Source organism: Apium graveolens, chromosome 10 (genome assembly GCF_009905375.1).
Source record: "Apium graveolens cultivar Ventura chromosome 10, ASM990537v1, whole genome shotgun sequence".
Classification (NCBI taxonomy): Eukaryota; Viridiplantae; Streptophyta; class Magnoliopsida; order Apiales; family Apiaceae; genus Apium; species Apium graveolens.
Window position 1 is genome coordinate 91,893,659 of NC_133656.1, and position 9,865 is coordinate 91,903,523.

A 9,865-nucleotide genomic window follows, 5' to 3' on the forward strand; every position below is an offset into this window, starting at 1 on the left:
ACAAAATGTATAAGGATTCCTATTCTATTAATAAGAAGGCAACCTAATACAATGCTTCTAAGATAAAGTCCTTCACCGCCTTGAGTTCCTGTTTTCTTTTCCTTATCGAAGATCAACTGATGTGATAAATCCTGATTTCATCATCCGTTGACATCAGCATCCGTTGATATCATTATCTTTTGATATCATCATCATTCGTTGATATAAGTTTTGATATGAACTTCTGATAGTTTTTGCTGATATCATCAACTATATCTAACAATCTCCCCTAACTTGTGCATGATGGCAATATGTACAAGTTCCAATTAATGATGTCAAAACTATCTAAATGCAGGAATCAAGTAAGCATATTCATTCTTGCTTCAGTAAATATCAGACTTTACTCTTCCTTCTGAATAATAACTTCTTTCTTAACTTGAGCAATGTCAGAGGTTAATTTCTGTTTATTAGCCCAGTCAGCTACATAAATCTTCCTTCTTTGGTGAGCTTGGCTGATTTCTTCTTCTTCACATCTTTCTTCAGTATCATACGCTTGTACTACTGTATAGATTGGATCTATAAGTATTTGAGATTTAGTTTCCTTAGATACTGATTTATTCTCTAAAGCAGCTTTGTCTTTAAACTTTAAAATCTTTGACTTCTCCCATATCTTCTCTTTTCCTTTAAGCTTCTTGTCAGTAGCTTAAATAGCTTATGATCTGAGAGATCTTTCATCTTCTTCCAGACTGATTTCCCTTATAACTACACCTCTGGTTGGTCTGTTAGAAGGATCATCATCTTCATAAAGTACTTGAGAGATAACAGCAATATCAGCATTTGCTGTCTTCATAAAATTCTTGAAGTCTTCCTTCATTTGCCTTAGCTGTTCAAGATCAAATCCAGGATTATTTCTTTCAAATATTCTTCTACTTACCTCAGAGTCAAAAGCTTGAATCTTTGGATCCTTGTAAAATAGAGTTGTCTTCCTTCCTTTTACTTTCAGAGTTTGAAGATATTGACTTGCTTCCGCACCAGCTTCTATCTCCAAAATATATTGGTCTTCATTAGCAGCAGTTGTGACTTGTAAAGATTATTACAAATTTGTAATCACGGTCAAATCTTCTCCTCTTCTTTCATTCCTCTTACTCTCTCCACCTTGTCTAGATTGAAATCTAGTGATTGCTTTTGATGAACCACTAACTCCAACTAGCTCTTCACCTGTTCTCCTTTCACTATTCTTCAGTCCCCCTTATTGCCTCCATCAGGATTTTTATCATCAGTATCTGTCAATGTCAGCTGTTTGCATTTAGATTTAACAATTTTCTCCCCCTTTTTGGCATCATCACCAAGCAGTAGAGAAAGAATCAGCTCCATTGAATTCTGTACTTCCGTAAGTTGATCAGACATTTGAACTTGTTTAGCTTCCAATCTAGCTTGACTGGCTTCAATTACAGTTTGTCTGGTAACTATTGGTACAATTTGTTTCTGAATTTCCTGATGAGTAGTCAGCCTTGAAGCAATTAATGATTCTTTGATCAAATTGATTTGAAAAGTAATTGCTTCTTCAGATGTATATAATGATCTGAAAACTAAGGTTGATGTTTTCAGATGATTCAGCATATCAGGATCTTTAATCTTCTGTTCTGTTGTTTCCAGATGTGCAACAACTTTTGTTCTGGAAATAGGATATGTATCATCTTTCCAATGAGCATTTCAGAGATTATCAAAATAATCCTTTTCTTTCTTAGCATCTAACTCTTTCGTTTTCTGTTATCTCACATGCAAAGGCATATCTTCAGGGAAGAAAAAATCATCCTCAGGATCTATAAAAGCAATAGAAATATTAGCTTCTTCACCATCATTAGATTATTTAATAGCAACTGGATTTGCACTAATTGCTGAACTTCATAACCAGCTTCAGCATGTAGAATAGAAATAGAAATTGGTGCAGTATGTGATCCAGCAGCTTTAGAAGCTTCCACGCCTTCAGCATTTATCTCCACATCTTCAAGTATTGTAGATAAATGAATTAGAGCTTTGAAAGATACTTCTAGAACCTCAGTTCCTACAACATGCTGTGATGATTCTGAAATGCATAAAACTTTATGAATGGACTGTTGTGCTACTTCCTCTTCAGCAATAACATGGATTTTCTTAGGTGATGGGAAAGTAGAGTAAATGGACTATTTTTCAATAAAAACACGGATTGTTTCAGGTGGTGGATTAGTAGAATGTATGGACTGCAACAAAGTATCAGTACTTAGACATGCAGGTAGATTAACAACACTTGGTACATCAGAGTTTATTTGAGGTTCAACAGACTATTATTCAGCATCTATTTCTTTAGTACTCTGTGCACCTGCAAATATATAGCAAGTAAAACTTAACCTCTCTATTCTTATAAAGTAGTCTCACTACTCCTCACACCACATATCTCATGACTTTTAATAGTTAGAGCTTCCTCACAAGGATTACTAAATCCTATCTCTCATCTATCTCTCCTTTTTCCAGGAAGGATCATGCCTCTCTTTAATTCTGTTTTTCTCTCAATCTTTATACACGTCTCACAGAAAAAGATCAGAAAGATTATCCTACAAAAATAATAGGTGGCTATAGAAGGGTGATCTGTGGTCATATAACTAGAGGTAGTCCTTAAATAAGGTCTAAAAATAATCATACCAATAGGATTTATATCATGAAAAAATAAATGCTGAAAAGACTAAATCTGTATTTAGAATAAATGTTGATAAAGTGATAACAATATTTATACCTTTTGAATCTGAAGATGCAGATTCCATGCAGATATTCAGTTATGATGCTGATAAAATATCAGTAGACAGTTGAAACGGATAAATTCTGCCTTCAGCATCTATAATAAGAGTCACTGCAGCAGGATTAAGGCTTGCATTGCAACTTTGATGCAATGGTTCTTGTATAGCTGGAAAATCAGGAGTTGTTGGATGACTTTGACAACCAGGTTCTTGTGTACTCTTCTCCACAATTGCAGTGATAGACTCCTGAGCAGTTTTAATCAGAGGCTCTTGTTCTTCAATATTTGTTGCACCACTTGAGGTGCAGGTTCTTGTGTGCTTGATCCAGGGAAATGTCATTTCCCTTGCAGCCTCATGACACTAACTTCTACTTGCTCATGAGAGATTTCCCTCACTCTCTTGTGATATTGCATGACTGGAGTTTCAGACAGTTCCACAAGTGCCTCAGCAGTAGACTGGATGTCAGAATTTGGATTTGATGCACTCTATGTCTCCGCAGTAATAACCTGTTTAATCTGGAGCAAGTGCTGATTGTAATACGATTTGACCAATCTTCTTTTCTTTGGTCTGGGATTTGCACCAGTATCAGCAGATATGTCTTTTTTAGTTGATGGAACAACTGGTCTTGGAGAAAAATCAGATAAAGGTTTGCAAATCTAGAAGATAAGGTAGCATTATCCTCATCTGCATCTGATTCTAATCCAGCAAATACAAGTTTCCTCTTTACAATTTCTGAAGGTTTTGAAGAATAAGGAACTTGAGATGCTTCATCTTTTGACTTAGCTACAATATGATTTATAGCTTGTTTAGCCAATTCTTTCTTTCTTTTTACAACAAATGTATTTTGGGAGAAACCTGAGGTGGCTTTTTTTTGAGATTGTTCTGGTGGTTGAGTTTGTGTTTGGATTTGTGTTTGGGTTGTTGTGCTAGGGTGAGCTACAGGGGGTTTCCCATGGTAATATCCTGCAGCTTAGCACTCTGACTGTTAAGCAAACTATAAGTCTCAGGAGGCCTTATTAAAAGCAAGTTCCTTGTAACTAGTGGTAACCTTAAAGGAGCTAAATTCAACCGCTTTTCACCTTGTGAAATTAAGTCGGAAAAAGCTCTTTTTGTCAACTTAAACACTGACACTATTTGATTAGAGGGAATAGGGGTATCAGGAAAACAAACATTGAAAATCAACTGACAAAATCTAGCCTAATATATTATATTTCTATCAGCATTTATCCTATCACCAATAAAATACAGAACTACTCTACCATAATCATAATGTGAACCATGAATTTGAGAGTACCCTATCTGCTGTGTCATAATGGGCAAGGCATCAAAATTCAAAGATTTATTGTTGAATGCCTTTGTGATGCAATCAAAGAAGAAACTCCATTCCTTCCTTAGCCCATTCCTTTTTAATTGACCAAGGTTCCTCAAATCCTTGTCATAGCCAATCTCAGTAAAGAATCTCCTCATCTCAGTATCACCTATCAGACTTGTGTAGGAGGTATAAGTAGGCAACTGTAATGCATCCCTTATAGTTTGGGGAGTTATAATCCTTGTTGTATTATCAAATTCAAATAGAAGACTCGAAGATCCAATAGCTCCTCTGTCATCAAATACTCTAGTCCTCTAGATAGCAAGGACCTGGTCACCAGAGATTGTGGGTGGAGCTGTGAGAGCAAACCCAATCTAGTTGGATCTAAGAAAGTTCTGAAAAATATGAAAATCAACTTTCACACTGTTGTTAGTCAGGATAGCTGAATAATTGTTAGTCACAAACTTTGCACCACCATAATCAAAAAATTAAGAAGCTGCAGGTGAAGTCATGATTAATTTTCAAGAAAGATTTACGAACAGAATTTAGGGTTTTAGAGTTTTCGTCTTTGAGAGAGGTAAAGTAGCAGAGAGAAAATAACAAAGATAAGTAAAGTATTATCTAAAATCAAAAATTGATTTTATATAACACCTCTCCGCTAATTTAGTCACAATTTAGTTTAATGGGACACGTGGCAATATACGATTGACTGTAAAAGCAATCATGTAAACATGTGTTACTGTATGCAAGTTCCTGAGAATAAAGTTATGCATTAAACGAATGTGTTTCATATCCTTACTCAACATGTAAGCATCTGTAACCATGAAAAATTACCCATATGTGGCTAACTTCAAACCTGAAATTACAATACTGACTAAAGCAATATCTTCATAAAAATAGTCAATCAAAGTTTAACCATTATCAGTATGCAATCACAACTATCAGGATTTATCAGTCAAAACTAGTTTGACCAATATCAGAATTTATCAACTACTGAAAGAAACTATTAGTTAAAGCAAGTTTAACTAATAACAGAACATATACGGATAATCAGTAGTTCTAACATGCAGCTTTCAGATAGGATTCATAGACGATAAATGCATGTTATCATGGTATCAACATTTAGCACAATAATTAGTATCTAACAAGTATTGACACATAATAAGATACCATGCTTCAAAATATTAGCATTCTTAATTATCAGAGTTAGAGAATTATCCTGATCTCATTCTTAATTCATTCACCAATCTTGTGAAAGTAGCTTCACATAGAGGTTTGGTGAATATATCTGCTACTTGCTGATCTGTTGGAACAAAGACCAATTCCATTATACCTGCTTCCACATGTTCCCTTATGAAATGGTACCTGATGCTGATGTGTTACTTATTGAATGTTGCACTGGATTTCCTGTCATTGCAATATCACTTTGATTATCACAATATATAAGAATACAAGAATAGTCTAACCCATAATCCAGTAGTTGATTCTTCATCCATAGAATCTGAGCACAACAGCTTCCTGCAACAATATATTCTGCTTCTGTAGTTGATGTGGAAATTGACTTTTGTTTCTTGCTATACCAAGAAACCAATCTGCCACCAAGAAATTGGCAGCTTCCAGAAGTGCTTTTCCTATCTATTTTGCATCCTGCAAAATCAGCATCTGAATATCCAATTAGCTTAAAATATGAATCTCTAGGATACCATAATCCCAGATTCATGGTGCCATTGAGATACTTAAAAATTCTCTTCACAACTAATAGATGAGGTTCTCTAGAATCAACTTGGAAGCTTTTACAGAGACAGGTAGCATACATGATATTAGGTCTACTAGCAGTCAGATATATGAGTGAGCCAATCATACCTCTGTAGTTAGTTATATCTACTGAAGAACCAGTATTTAAATCTGACTTGATTACAGTGGCCATAGGATTTGATGCAGTTGAGCAGTCTTACATCCCAAACCTTTTGAGTAGAATCCTGGTATATTTGGATTGATTTATGAAGATTCTTTCATCAGTCTGTGTAACTTGTAACCCCAGAAAATAACTCAATTCTCCTATCATACTCATTTGATACCTGGACTACATTAGCTTTACAAAACCACTCTCTAGCAGAAATAGAGCAAGTCTTTCATATCAGGCCCTTGGAGCTTGCTTTAATCCATAGAGTGCTTTATCCAGTAAGTAGACATGATCTGGATATTTTGGATTAATGAACCCTGGAGGCTGTTCAACATAAACTTCCTCTTCGAGTTCTCCATTTAAAAATGCACTCTTCACATCCATTTGGAACACCTTAAACTTCTTGTGAGCAACATAGGCAAGAAAGATTCTAATTGCCTCAATCCTTGAAACTGGAGCAAATGTCTCATCGTAATCAATGCCTTCTTTTTATGAATAACCCTTTGCAACCAATCTTGCTTTATTCCTTGTGATTGTGCCCTCACTGTCAGTTTTGTTTCTGAACACCCATTTTGTGCCGACTACAGATCTGTTCTTTGGTCTTGGAACAAGAGTCCAGACTTTGTTCCTTTCAAATTCATTGAGCTCCTCTTGCATTTTTGTACTTAGTCAACATCTTGCAGAGATTCTTCAACCTTCTTAGGTTCAGTTTGAGATAGAAAAGAATGTCAGAGACATTCATTCTGAGTGGCTTTTCTTGTTCTTACACCATTGCCAGGTTTTTCAATGATTAAGTCAGGTGTGTGTGATTTAGACCATTTTCTTGCAGATGAAAGTTGACTCCTGGAAGACGAACCTCCCCCTTAATCCATGAACTCTCTATTATTTCTTTGATTAGTACCACTATTATTTCCTGATGCTCCCCCTGAATCAGTGTTTGCATAGTTATCAGTATTTGACTCATCAGATGTTGAGGAAAATGAGTCTGATGATCTTTCTACTGATGCTCCTTGAGTAGAATCACTTGCAGTAGTCTTTGGATTTGAATTATGTTGCTCCCCCTCAACATGTTCTTCAGTGTTAGAAAAATTTCCAATGTTATATGGAACATCAGAGCTCTGAGTGATATCAAGATTTACTGTATCAGGAATAGGATTTAAAAGTTCAGCATAAGGTACTTCATTTTCAAATCTCAATTTGTCATGGTCATTTGCATCTTCTAGACCTATTATCTTCTTGTCATCAAAAGATACATGTATAGATTTCATGATTGTTCTTGTTCTCAGATTGTAAACTCTGAAGACTTTTGTGGACAATGGATATCCCACAAAAATTCCTTCATCAGCTTTTAGATCAAACTTGGTCAGTGATAAGTGGCATTTTTATACCACTTAGAACGTCTTATAATAGCTTGAATTGGTGTCTTGAAATCAAGTATTTTGTGTATTTGATCCCTTTTTCTAGTGTTTGTGCATTTCAGGGTATTAATTGCATTTCGGGAGAGAATTCATCAATAATAAGCCTTGGCATGTGTTTAGCATCGCAAGTGGGAAGATAGGAGAAAATTGCAGTGAAGAAACGGAAGAAAAATGGATCAGTTTCCAGTAGGGGGCTGAGCGCCCGCTCAGCTCTGCTGAGCAACCGCTCAGGAAGCTGAGCGCCCGCTCAGGAATGCTGAGCGGCTGCGCAGGGACGGATTTTCAGAATTAATATTTTAGACTCCTATTTCTATTTGACTTCCAACTTTTGAGTTAGCTGGGCTTTATGGTACTCCTATATAAGTAGATTTCAGAGATGTTTCACAAAGGTTGGATCGTAGTATTAATCGAAGAGCAAGGAGATAAGGAAGAAGACCGTTTTAGCACACCGCAATAAAGAGGAAGCATATTTTCTTATGATTCTTTATTTCATTGTAACGTTGGATGCTAGTTTTCTTTACTTTGAACCTATTTACTCTTGTGACGTACTCTGGTTTAATATAAGTAGTTTTAGTTATTATTTTCGTGTGTTATTATCATGTTTTTATATGAACCCATGATGACGATGAGTGCTATCATGGGCTAATCGTGATTATGGGGTCATAACGGATTTACTATGGAATTCTTTAGTTAGTTGTTTAATACCTTAGTGTGTGATGATTGTATGATATCTAGTATTGGTTGTGCGTATTCGTCTTATGTCTGTCGCAAACATATAAGATAGGGTGTTAATCTCTTGTGAAGCGACGGTGGATCTTGAGATTTAGAACTTGCCATGCTAGCATAGGTTCATGTAAGAGTATGCATGATTAGTGGGTAACTTTAACCGTTTTATTCGCCCTGTGTAATCAAAAGGAATAACTTGTGCTTAAATCGTTATGTTGTCAATTTCTGTAGACATATAGGGACTCAACATAATTGATGCTTATTCAACTTCTATCTTAATTGTGGATGCTTGGTAGAATGGTATTAGTACAATGAAAGTTGGCTTTTATCAGTTTCGTGTTATTCGATTAATATCATCACTGTTGCATGCTAAGGGTAATAACAATGACTATTGAAGGAAGTAGTAATGAAGTTGTGATCTCATGAGTGTTTTAATATTGTTAATTCAAGTGTTAATTAAGTGTTTAATTCTAGTAGTTAATTGTAGTTAATAATTAGTTAATCAAATCTAAGTGTTATTGTCTTAACATTGAGAAGTAGTCATACAATGGTGAGTGAGTTTAATTGAATATAATTAGTCTGAGTCTCTGAGGGAACGAACTAGAAAGTATTCTATATTACTTGCGAACGCGTATACTTGCGTGTGTTATTAGCGCGTGTTTTCGCCCTAACAAGTTTTTGGCGCCGCTGCCGGGGACTCAGCGTAATTGTTTAGTTTATGTACTTACCATCATTGGTTATTAGGACTCAGTGATTAAGACGTGTTACTTATTATTTCCGGTTGTGTTTCAGGTACTTTAGCGAGCGTTTATGCAAACTCGTTCTCGTACTCGAAAGAGGACTTTAGATACGGCTGAGGAGACAGACGAAGTTCTTGATATTCCAGAGAAGATAGATTTTGAAGATTCGGATTCAGGAAGTGAGCAGAAAGAGCCAGTAACCATGGGTGATCATTTAGTTCCGGCAGATCCAGCTCTTATGGACTTTTCTCGGCCCAAAATTGATGACATTCAGTCTAGCATCATGCACCCGGATATTGAATCCAATAACTTTAAACTCAAGTCGGGCACTATTCAGATGGTGCAAAATTTTGTTTCTTTCGGAGGTGCTGCGACTGAAGACCCCAACATGCACATAAGGAATTTTGTCGAGATCTGCAGTACTTTCAAATATAATGGTGTGACTGATGAGGCTATTAAATTGAGGCTTTTCCCATTCTCTCTGAGGGATAAAGCTAAGGACTAGTTACATTCTGAACCAGTTGGGTCTATCACTACTTGGCAAGATCTTGCGCAAAAGTTTCTGGTTAAGTTTTATCCAATGGCGAAGACTGCGGCTATGAGGAGTGCTATTACTCAGTTTGCGCAACAACCTACAGAATCTATGTGCGACGCTTGGGAGCGCTACAAGGAGATGTTGAGAAAGTGTCCATATCATGGAATGCCTGATTGGATGGTGATCACCGGTTTCTATAATGGTTTGGGGGCCCAATCTCGACCCATGCTCGATGCAGCAGCTGGAGGCGCCTTGTAGGCCAAAAGCTATACTGAGGCTTATAATCTTATTGAGACTATGGCTGTAAATGAACATCAAAACCCAACTCAAAGGATGATGTCTGGGAAGGTAGCAGGTATTCTGGAAGTCGATGCAGCTACAGCTATTGCAGCGCAGCTCCAAGCGCTGTCTATGAAGGTCGACTCTCTAGCCACCTATAGGGTCAATCAGATAGCTATGGTCTTTGAGCTTTATGCAGGTTCTC

At 36.5% G+C, this 9,865-nt stretch overlaps 1 non-coding gene across 1 annotated transcript; it reads right to left on the minus strand.

The window, feature by feature from the left end:
- Positions 1-9,441: 9,441 nt before the first annotated feature.
- Positions 9,442-9,548, minus strand: LOC141694339 (small nucleolar RNA R71). The gene has a single exon (XR_012563654.1). It is a non-coding gene; the product is annotated as a small nucleolar RNA R71 (small nucleolar RNA).
- Positions 9,549-9,865: the final 317 nt, after the last annotated feature.